Here is a 9,098-nt window from a genome sequence, read left to right as displayed (position 1 = left end):
GATAAATGTAAGGAGACAGTTAGGTTGACAGAGAAGATTTCAGAATTAGAAACACGCATCCAAACTTTAATTGAGGATAGTAAGAGTGCTAGTGCTTTAGATGTTTTGGATGCGCATAGTATAGTGAACACTTTACATGGCGCGGTTCCGGCTGAAGTAGAGCCCGTGCAGCCGGGCAAATGGGTGACAGTGAGGGATCGCTCTAGTCGCGGATCTAAAAACCACTCTTCTGTTCCGATTACCATAACAAATCGATTTGCCCCGCTCAGTGAAACACCCACTGAGAATGATTGTGCCCTAGTTATTGGCGATTCTATTGCACGGAACGTGAAAATAGAGACACCAACCACCATAGTCACATGTTTGCCGGGAGCCAGAGCGCCTGACATCAAAGCAAATTTAAAAGTGCTGGCTAATGCTAATCGTAAATTCTCTAAGATTATTATTCATGTCGGCACTAATGATGTTCGACTCCGCCAGTCGGAGATCACCAAAATTAATATTAAAGAGGTGTGTGAACTTGCAAGTACGATGTCAAGGACTGTAATTTGCTCTGGCCCCCTTCCTGTTCGCAGGAGTGATGAGATTAACGGTTGGCTGTCTAGGTGGTGTCCGCTTAATAATATAGAATTCATAGACAATTGGAAAAGTTTTTGGGGCAAATCTGACCTGTTGAAAAGAGATGGTATTCATCCCTCCTGGGATGGTGCTGCTCTTCTCTCTAGTAATATGGCTCATAGTCTTAGAGCTCAAACATGACAATCTGGGGCTCAGGTCAGGAAGCAGACAGACTGGCTAAACCGACCGTCTGCTAGCGGCCTCGCGTCACCAAGGTCAGTTAAATCCTATCACATAGAGCCTCTTTCACCTAGCTATCATCATATAGAGACTGTGTCTGTTCCCCGAATTTGGAAATCCAAAAAACGTTTAAACCCATCTAAGGTTAAAAATTTAATTGATGTTCAACAAATAAAAAACAGCTATATTACAGATGAGCAAATGCTAAAGCTTGGGTTGCTGAATATTCGATCGCTTACTTCAAAAGCGCTCGTTGTTAACGATATGATTTCAGATAATAACCTAGATGTGCTGTGTTTGACAGAAACCTGGCTAAAACCAAACGATTACATTACTTTAAATGAATCAACCCCGCAAGATTACTGTTATAAACATGAGCCTCGTCTGAAACGCAAAGGGGGTGGTGTTGCTGTAATTTATAGTAATAGTTTCAAAACCACTAAGAAATCAAGTTTTAAATATAATTCTTTCAAAGCATTGGTGCTTAATGTGAAAATATATAGTGTAAATGATAAATCACGTTTGAGATTTGTGCTGGCTACTGTATACAGGCCACCAGGGCACCATACAGACTTTATCAAAGAATTTGCGGACTTTCTATCAGAATTAATATTGACTGCAGATAAAGTACTAATTGTTGGTGATTTTAATATACACATCGATAATGAAAAAGATGCATTGGGATTGGCATTTAAAGACATTGTAAATTCAATTGGAGTTAGACAACACGTGTCAGGACCTACTCATCGTCGTAATCATACTCTAGATCAGGGGTTGGCAAACTACGGCCCGCGGGCCACATGCGGCCCGTTAGGCTGTTTAATCCGGCCCGCCAAGTATTTAAAAAAATTGTCTTAAGATCGCATTAATTTTGCCTTTTTTCTTGCAATACTTTGCGTTATATATATATATATATATTGCGTTGCATATATTTGACAATCGGAATATCAGATATTGCATGTCATAGCTAACAAATGTAAAAAAGGAAAAATGACATAAAAGCAGATCATCATTCATTCAGCGCTGTTGTGGCTGCGGTGTGTCACGTAACAAGCAATGACGCGTTACCATGGAAACCAAACAGACAGCAACTTGAGCGCATAGACTTGTTGCACGTTAATGTTTTTTCCTTTTTTGGAAACTCAATGAGAAAAAAAATGTTTGGTAACCACTTGCACACCTTAGTTTTTCCTTTGATTTGTCTGCTATTTAGTTTCTTTGCTCCTCTGGATTTGTGGATGTATCCTGCCCGATTCCGTTTACCGACCTTTATCGTCCGGCTTTCGACTACGCTCCCCTGTCTGCCATGTACAGAACCCGTTTTTTTTTTTTCATTAAATGTTCTGATCTGCCTTTGCCTTTTATTTTTTATTTTATTATTCTTAAAATAAATTTGTATATTCGTTTATTTCCACAAATGTATGACTTTTGGAAGTGCAAATTGCCATTCAGTTTTAATAAAGTTGAATTAACGTAACCTGTAATTTTCTAAGTGTACACTTGCAGATGTTTTGTTTCTAATTTACTGTTAGGCCATTAAATAATAATAAGGATAAACAATATTTAAAAAGTATAAAAGTATAATTATCTAACATCTTTAAAAATTAACATCAAAACATAACATGCTAAATGGGGGATATCTAGCATAAAAAAATGTATTGTCAGAATGTCGTCTCTCAGATGTTCAATTTCGCACAGACATTGCCACAACGTTGTCTGTTTGCTCAGCCCGATCTTATGAAAGTGCGAATACCACGAATTGTATTTGTAGTGCATAATATGTTTTCGCGTGCATATGATATGCACTTTATGGCGTGTAATAGGCACGCACTCCACACCCCTAATCCTAACCAAGGGGTTTACAGTGTGTAGCATTCACGCAAAAAAAAAAAAATAAAAATAAAAAAAAAAAAAACTTTTTGCCATATAAATGGCACGAGAAATAAAATTTGTGGTATAGATACGCACTTTCATGAGATCGTGCTTCATAATCTGCTACTGGGCCGGCCCTCTGTCAAATTTTTAAAACCCAGTGTGGCCCTTGAGCCAAAAAGTTTGCCCACCCCTGCTCTAGATCTAATATTATCACACGGAATAGATGTTGATGCCGTTGAAATTCTGCAGCAGAGCGATGACATCTCAGATCATTATCTAGTCTCGTGTAAACTTCATTTAGCCAAGGCTGCAAAGCCGACTCCGTGTTACAAATATGTGAGACCTATCACTTCTGCTACTAAAGATTGCTTTATTAATAATCTTCCTAATCAGTTTCATCATCTCAGCATCTCAGATAGCTTAGAAGAACTAGATATTACAACAGAAACGTTTAACTCTCTCTTTTCCAGCACCTTAGACACAGTTGCTCCGTTGCGCTTAAAGAAGATTAAAGAAAATAGTCCAACGCCGTGGTACAACGAGCACACTCGGGCCCTTAAGAGAGCAGCCAGAAAAATGGAGCGCAACTGGAAGAAAACAAAACTAGAGGTATTTCGCATTTCATGGAAAGAGAGCTCGATTACTTACAGAGAGGCTTTAAAAGCTGCTAGATCTGCTTATTTTTCAACCCTATTAGAATAAAATAAACATAATCCTAGGTATTTATTTGAAACGGTGGCTAAACTAACGAAAAATAAAGCTTCAAGCACCGAAGTTTCCAAGCAACACAGCAGTAATGACTTTATGAACTTCTTCACTTATAAGATTGATAATATCAGGGACAAAATTATAACTATGCAACCGTCTACTACAGTATCACATCAGGCAGTGCATTGTAGTCTCCCTGAGGAAAAATTTGATTCATTCGTTGCTATAGGAGAGGAAGAATTTACTAAACTCATTAAATCATCTAAATCTACAACATGTATGTTAGACCCTATACCGACTAAGCTACTGAAAGAAATACTTCCAGAGGTCATAGATCCTCTTCTTAATATTATTAATTTATCTTTGTCTCTAGGATACGTACCAAAAAACTTTAAGCTGGCTATGATTAAACCGCTTGTTAAAAAAACGCAACTTGATCCTACAGAATTAGTCGATTACAGGCCGATCTCGAATCTACCTTTTCTGTCAAAGATATTAGAAAAGGCAGTATTCTCACAACTGTGTTCCTTTCTTGAAAGAAATGATATCTGCGAGGATTTCCAGTCAGGATTTAGACCGTACCATAGTACCGAAACAGCTCTCATTAGAGTCACAAATGATTTGCTCTTATCATCCGATCGTGGTTGTATCTCTCTATTAGTGTTACTCGATCTTAGTGCTGCATTTGACACCATTGACCACAACGTTCTTTTAAATAGATTAGAACATTATGTTGGCATTACGGGAAATGCACTAGCATGGTTTAAATCATACTTATCTGACCGTTATCAGTTTGTAGCAGTAAATGATGAGATGTCTCATCGATCACAAGTTCAGTATGGCGTACCACAAGGCTCAGTACTAGGACCGTTGCTGTTCACTCTGTACATGCTACCCTTAGGAGATATCATTAGGAAACATGGCATTAGCTTTCACTGTTATGCCGATGATACTCAGCTCTACATTTCTTCAAAACCTAACGAAACTTATCAATTCACAAAATTAACGGAATGCATAGCGGATATAAAAAATTGGATGACTTGTAATTTCCTACTTCTAAATTCTGAAAAAACAGAGTTTCTAATTATTGGACAAAAAACTTCCTCACGTAATAATCTAGAATACTGTCTAACACTTGATGGCTGCTCTGTTAAGTCTTCGTCATCGTTAGGAACCTGGGTGTGCTCTTTGATACCAATCTTTCATTTGAAAGTCACGTGTCTAGTATCTGTAAAACTGCATTTTTCCATCTTAAAAATATATCTAAATTACGCCATATGCTCTCATTGACAAATGCGGAACAATTAGTTCATGCGTTCATGACCTCAAGGCTAGATTATTGTAATGCTCTACTGGGTGGTTGCCCTGCACGTTTAATAAACAAACTACAGCTGGTTCAAAACACAGCAGCTCGAGTACTTACCAGAACCAGGAAGTATGACCATATTAGCCCAGTTCTGTCAAAACTGCACTGGCTCCCTATTAAACATCGCATCAATTTTAAAATATTGCTGATCACTTACAAAGCACTAAATGTTTTAGCTCCGCAGTACTTGAGCGAGCTCTTAACGCATTATAGTCCGTCACGTCTATTGCGATCTCAAAATTCCGGCCAGTTGATAATACCTAGAATATCAAAATCGACTGCTGGCGGTCGATCCTTTTCCTATTTAGCACCAAAACTCTGGAACAGTCTTCCTACCATTGTCCGGGAAGCAGACACACTGTGTCAGTTCAAAGCCAGATTAAAGACACATCTCTTTGACCTAGCTTTCACATAATACATTATAGACTTCTATAATTTAATGTTAGGCTGCATATATTAGGTCAGCCGGAACCGGGAACACTTCCCAAAAATCCTGATGTACTCGTTACATCATGAGAAGAATGGCATCTACGCTAATTTTAGTGTCTGTTTATCCCGAGGTTTTCCTGCAGCCTCCCGGATCCAGGCCGTATCCAGATCTGACGAAGGACCTTCGCCTGGACCGATGACAACGCAGTGCTGAAGTGCCAACTAGTCTCTCCCTATGGAGGATCCCACTACCACTCTACAGATAAGGCGTTGTCGGGAAAATCCGTTTCGCGTTCCTACCCCAAAGCAACAAAATAAAATAAAATTCTTTATCAAAATTTATAAGGAAAGACAAGTACTTTGTTTAGGCTTGGCTTGTAGGGAATTCCAAACCTGTGTATATTCAAACGCACATAACTATAGAACCCATTCTAAATGCGCATGTGAACGCCATCAGCGTTTCTCACATCTTCGCGTTTAAAGTCTGTGTAGAGAGAATGGTGTCGTCTTAGCGGCCCCTAATTTAATAACAAATGATCATTGCGACGGAAGCAAATCAATCAAAACTAACTTTAGATGGAAATAACTTCAATTCAATTCAATTCAATTTTTATTTATATAGCGCCTTTACAACAACCAGAAAGGTGCACAAAGCGCGTTCCATAAAACACATAAAAAGGCAACAGGATATAAAAATTGCAAGTTAAAGCTAATTTAAGCAGTTTAAACAAAGTAACTAACACAACGACTAAAAACACAAAACAGGTGGTTACGTGTTGAAAGCCTTCCTGAAAAGAAACGTTTTTAACTGCGATTTAAAAACACTAAGCACAGTTATGTTACGAAGGGGAGTAGGTAAGGCATTCCACAAAGTAGGTCCCTGGATGGCAAAAGATCGCCCTCCAAACTTTTTGCATCTAAACTTAGGGATAATCAAAGAGGTGTTCTGAGAGGAGCGGAGGGTTCTGGCAGGTTGGTATACAGTGACCAGCTCGGAGAGGTATGCCGGGGCCAGACCATTGATGGCCTTAAAAACAAACATCAGAACCTTATACTCCACCCTAAACCGTACCGGGAGCCAGTGAAGTGAGCAGAGGACGGGGGTGATGTGTGAATGTTTATGGGTATTGGTAAGGAGACGCGCTGCTGCGTTTTGAATCATCTGAAGACGATTGAGAAGTGATTGGTTAAGCCCAGTGTAGAGGGCATTACAGTAATCTAGCCTTGAGCTGATAAAGGCATGGATGGCTTTTTCTAGATCAGCACGGGACAGGAATGATTTCACCTTACTGAGGAGCCTTAGCTGGAAAAAGCTAATCTTAACGACTGCACCAATCTGTTTGTCAAAATGCAATCTATTGTCGAAAGCAACACCCAGGTTACGAACAGTGGATGCAAACTGGGGCATGAAGGGGCCAAAACTGAGAGAGCTGCAAGGTGAGTCTGGGGTGAACAGTATGTACTCGGTCTTACCTTCATTTAAATGAAGGAAGTTTTGAGAAAGCCACTGTTTAATGTCCTGGGTGCAGTTATGGAGGGGGTCTAGTGCTGAATGATTGTTCAAAACTACAGGAAGGTAGACTTGAAGGTCATCAGCATAGAAATGAAATTGTACATTGTGTTTTGAAATGAGTTGACCAAGTGGCAGCATATAAAGGGAAAACAGGATAGGACCAAGAATAGAACCCTGGGGCACACCAGATGATAAAGGGGCAGCTGAGGAGGAGAAGTCATCAAGCATTACTGAGAATGTTCTGTTGGTGAGATATGACGAGAACCAGTTGAGCACCGTGCCCTGTAGACCCACAACATGTTGTAAACGGGAGATAAGGATTGCGTGGTCCACGGTGTCAAAAGCAGCGGTGAGGTCAAGCAGCACCAGAACCACTGAGTTTTTATTATCCAAGGCTCTGAGAATGTCATTATGAACTCTCAGTAAGGCTGACTCAGTACTATGTCTAGACCTAAAGCCAGATTGAAATTTGTCCCCTATACCATGCAGATTGAGGTATGACTGAAGCTGGGAGAAGACAAGCTTTTCCATAAGTTTAGACAAAAATGACAGGTGGGATATGGGGCGGAAATTAGACAGTACTGAAGGATCAAGGTTTGGTTTCTTAAGTAGCGGTCTAACAATGGCGTGCTTGAGAGGAGTGGGAACAACGCCCAAACTAAGACAGCAATTCATGAAGGATACAAGGAAAGGGCCTACGATGTCGATGGCTTCTTTCAGAATCCTAGCAGGAACAGCATCTAGAGGACAGGAGGTTGGCTTCAACTCATGAACAGCTTTTTTGAGATCAACAAAAGAAACCACCTCAAAATTCTCCAGCACACATTGTGTCGCTTGAGAGGGAGAAATGACAACAGAGGCTGGTATGATAGTTTGCCTAACAGACAGAACCTTATCAATAAAATATTGTTTAAATACATTGCATGTATTAACTGAAGCATCATTCAATACAACAGGGACTGGATTTATAACAGAGTTTATAGTACTGAACAAGATACCAGGGCGGTGGCTGTTATTATTAATGAGCTTGGAGAGATACTGACTTTTAGCATCCTTCACGGCTCTCTGATAGGTGACAAGGCAGTCTCTAAAAACCTCCAGTGACACCTGTAGCCTGTCTCCTCTCCATTTCCGCTCAGCCTGCCTGCACTGGCGCCTGAGGGTCCATGTCGTCTCGTTCAGCCAGGGGTCCGAAGAGCCATTTGCAGACTTCACCCTGTAGGGCGCAACTGAGTCCATAATCCGGGAGCAGGTGATGTCGAATGAGGAGAGGAGAAACTCTGGACATAGAGGCGGGGCCAGTTCGACAGTGGAAGTGATGTTAGAAGCAGAAAAGGCAGCGGTGAAGTCCTCAGCTGTAGATGGAGTAATAATGCGCCGACGCCGGGGAGCAGTGGATATGGGTGCAGGTGGAACAGCACAGATGTCAAACCGTATGAGGGAGTGATCAGAGACGGGAAAATCCAGAACCTCACAGGATGACACTGTCACCCCACGAGAAATAATCAGGTCAAGAGTGTGACCTAGCCTATGAGTAGGACAGGATATCGACTGGGCTAGGTCTAACGAATCTAAAAGAGCCTTAAAATCATTAGCGGATTTATCAGAGGGGCAACAAACATGAATGTGAAAATCACCACAGATTAAAATATTGTCAAACTTTGCCAAAAAGTCTGACAAAAACTCTGAGAAATCATTTAAAAAATTCCCATTTTGTTTTGGGGGCCGGTAGATTACTGCACAAAAGATTGGATTAGGTAGAGTGAGTACAAACGTCTGCAACTCAAAACTGGAGTACCCTCTAGTGGACAGTTGACGGCACTTCAGGGACTGTCTGTGTATACTAGCTATCCCCCCGCCCCTACCCGTTTGCCGTGGAGTGTTTAGAAACAAATAGCCAGAGGGAAGGATTTCAGAAAATGCACTAACATCACCGGGAGATAGCCAAGTCTCTGTGAGAAAGAACAAATCCAGAATGTTAGTAGTAATGACATCGTTTAGAACAAAAGTTTTGTTGCTAAGCGATCTGGTGTTACATAGTGCCATACGGAGTGTGGTAGAGTTGACAGGCGATGAGGACATACGTGGAATTGGACGAAGGTTGTCTAGGATAGAGCCCCGAGAATGAGTACCAGATGACCGGCGGTGACAGGAAAAAGGAGCGCCAATGTTGTCGGAGCTAGTGGACCGAAGCCACCGATAGCACACCCGTAATCCGCCAGGCCCTGGTTTGACACCACTCCTTTGCAACGGAGAATCCAGGTGAGTCCTATTTCTGACGTGTAGCCCGCTTCTCCTACCCCGTCTCTTGCGACGCTTACTGCCTGGTAGTAGATAGACAGGATAGCTCAGGAACGGAGAAGTAGAAGTAAACAGCGGCGGAGGTGGTTTAAAGGTTTGGGTGATCAG

Source organism: Scardinius erythrophthalmus (assembly GCF_964197995.2).
Source record: "Scardinius erythrophthalmus genome assembly, chromosome: 15".
NCBI lineage: Eukaryota > Metazoa > Chordata > Actinopteri > Cypriniformes > Leuciscidae > Scardinius > Scardinius erythrophthalmus.
This window is presented reverse-complemented; position numbering follows the sequence as displayed.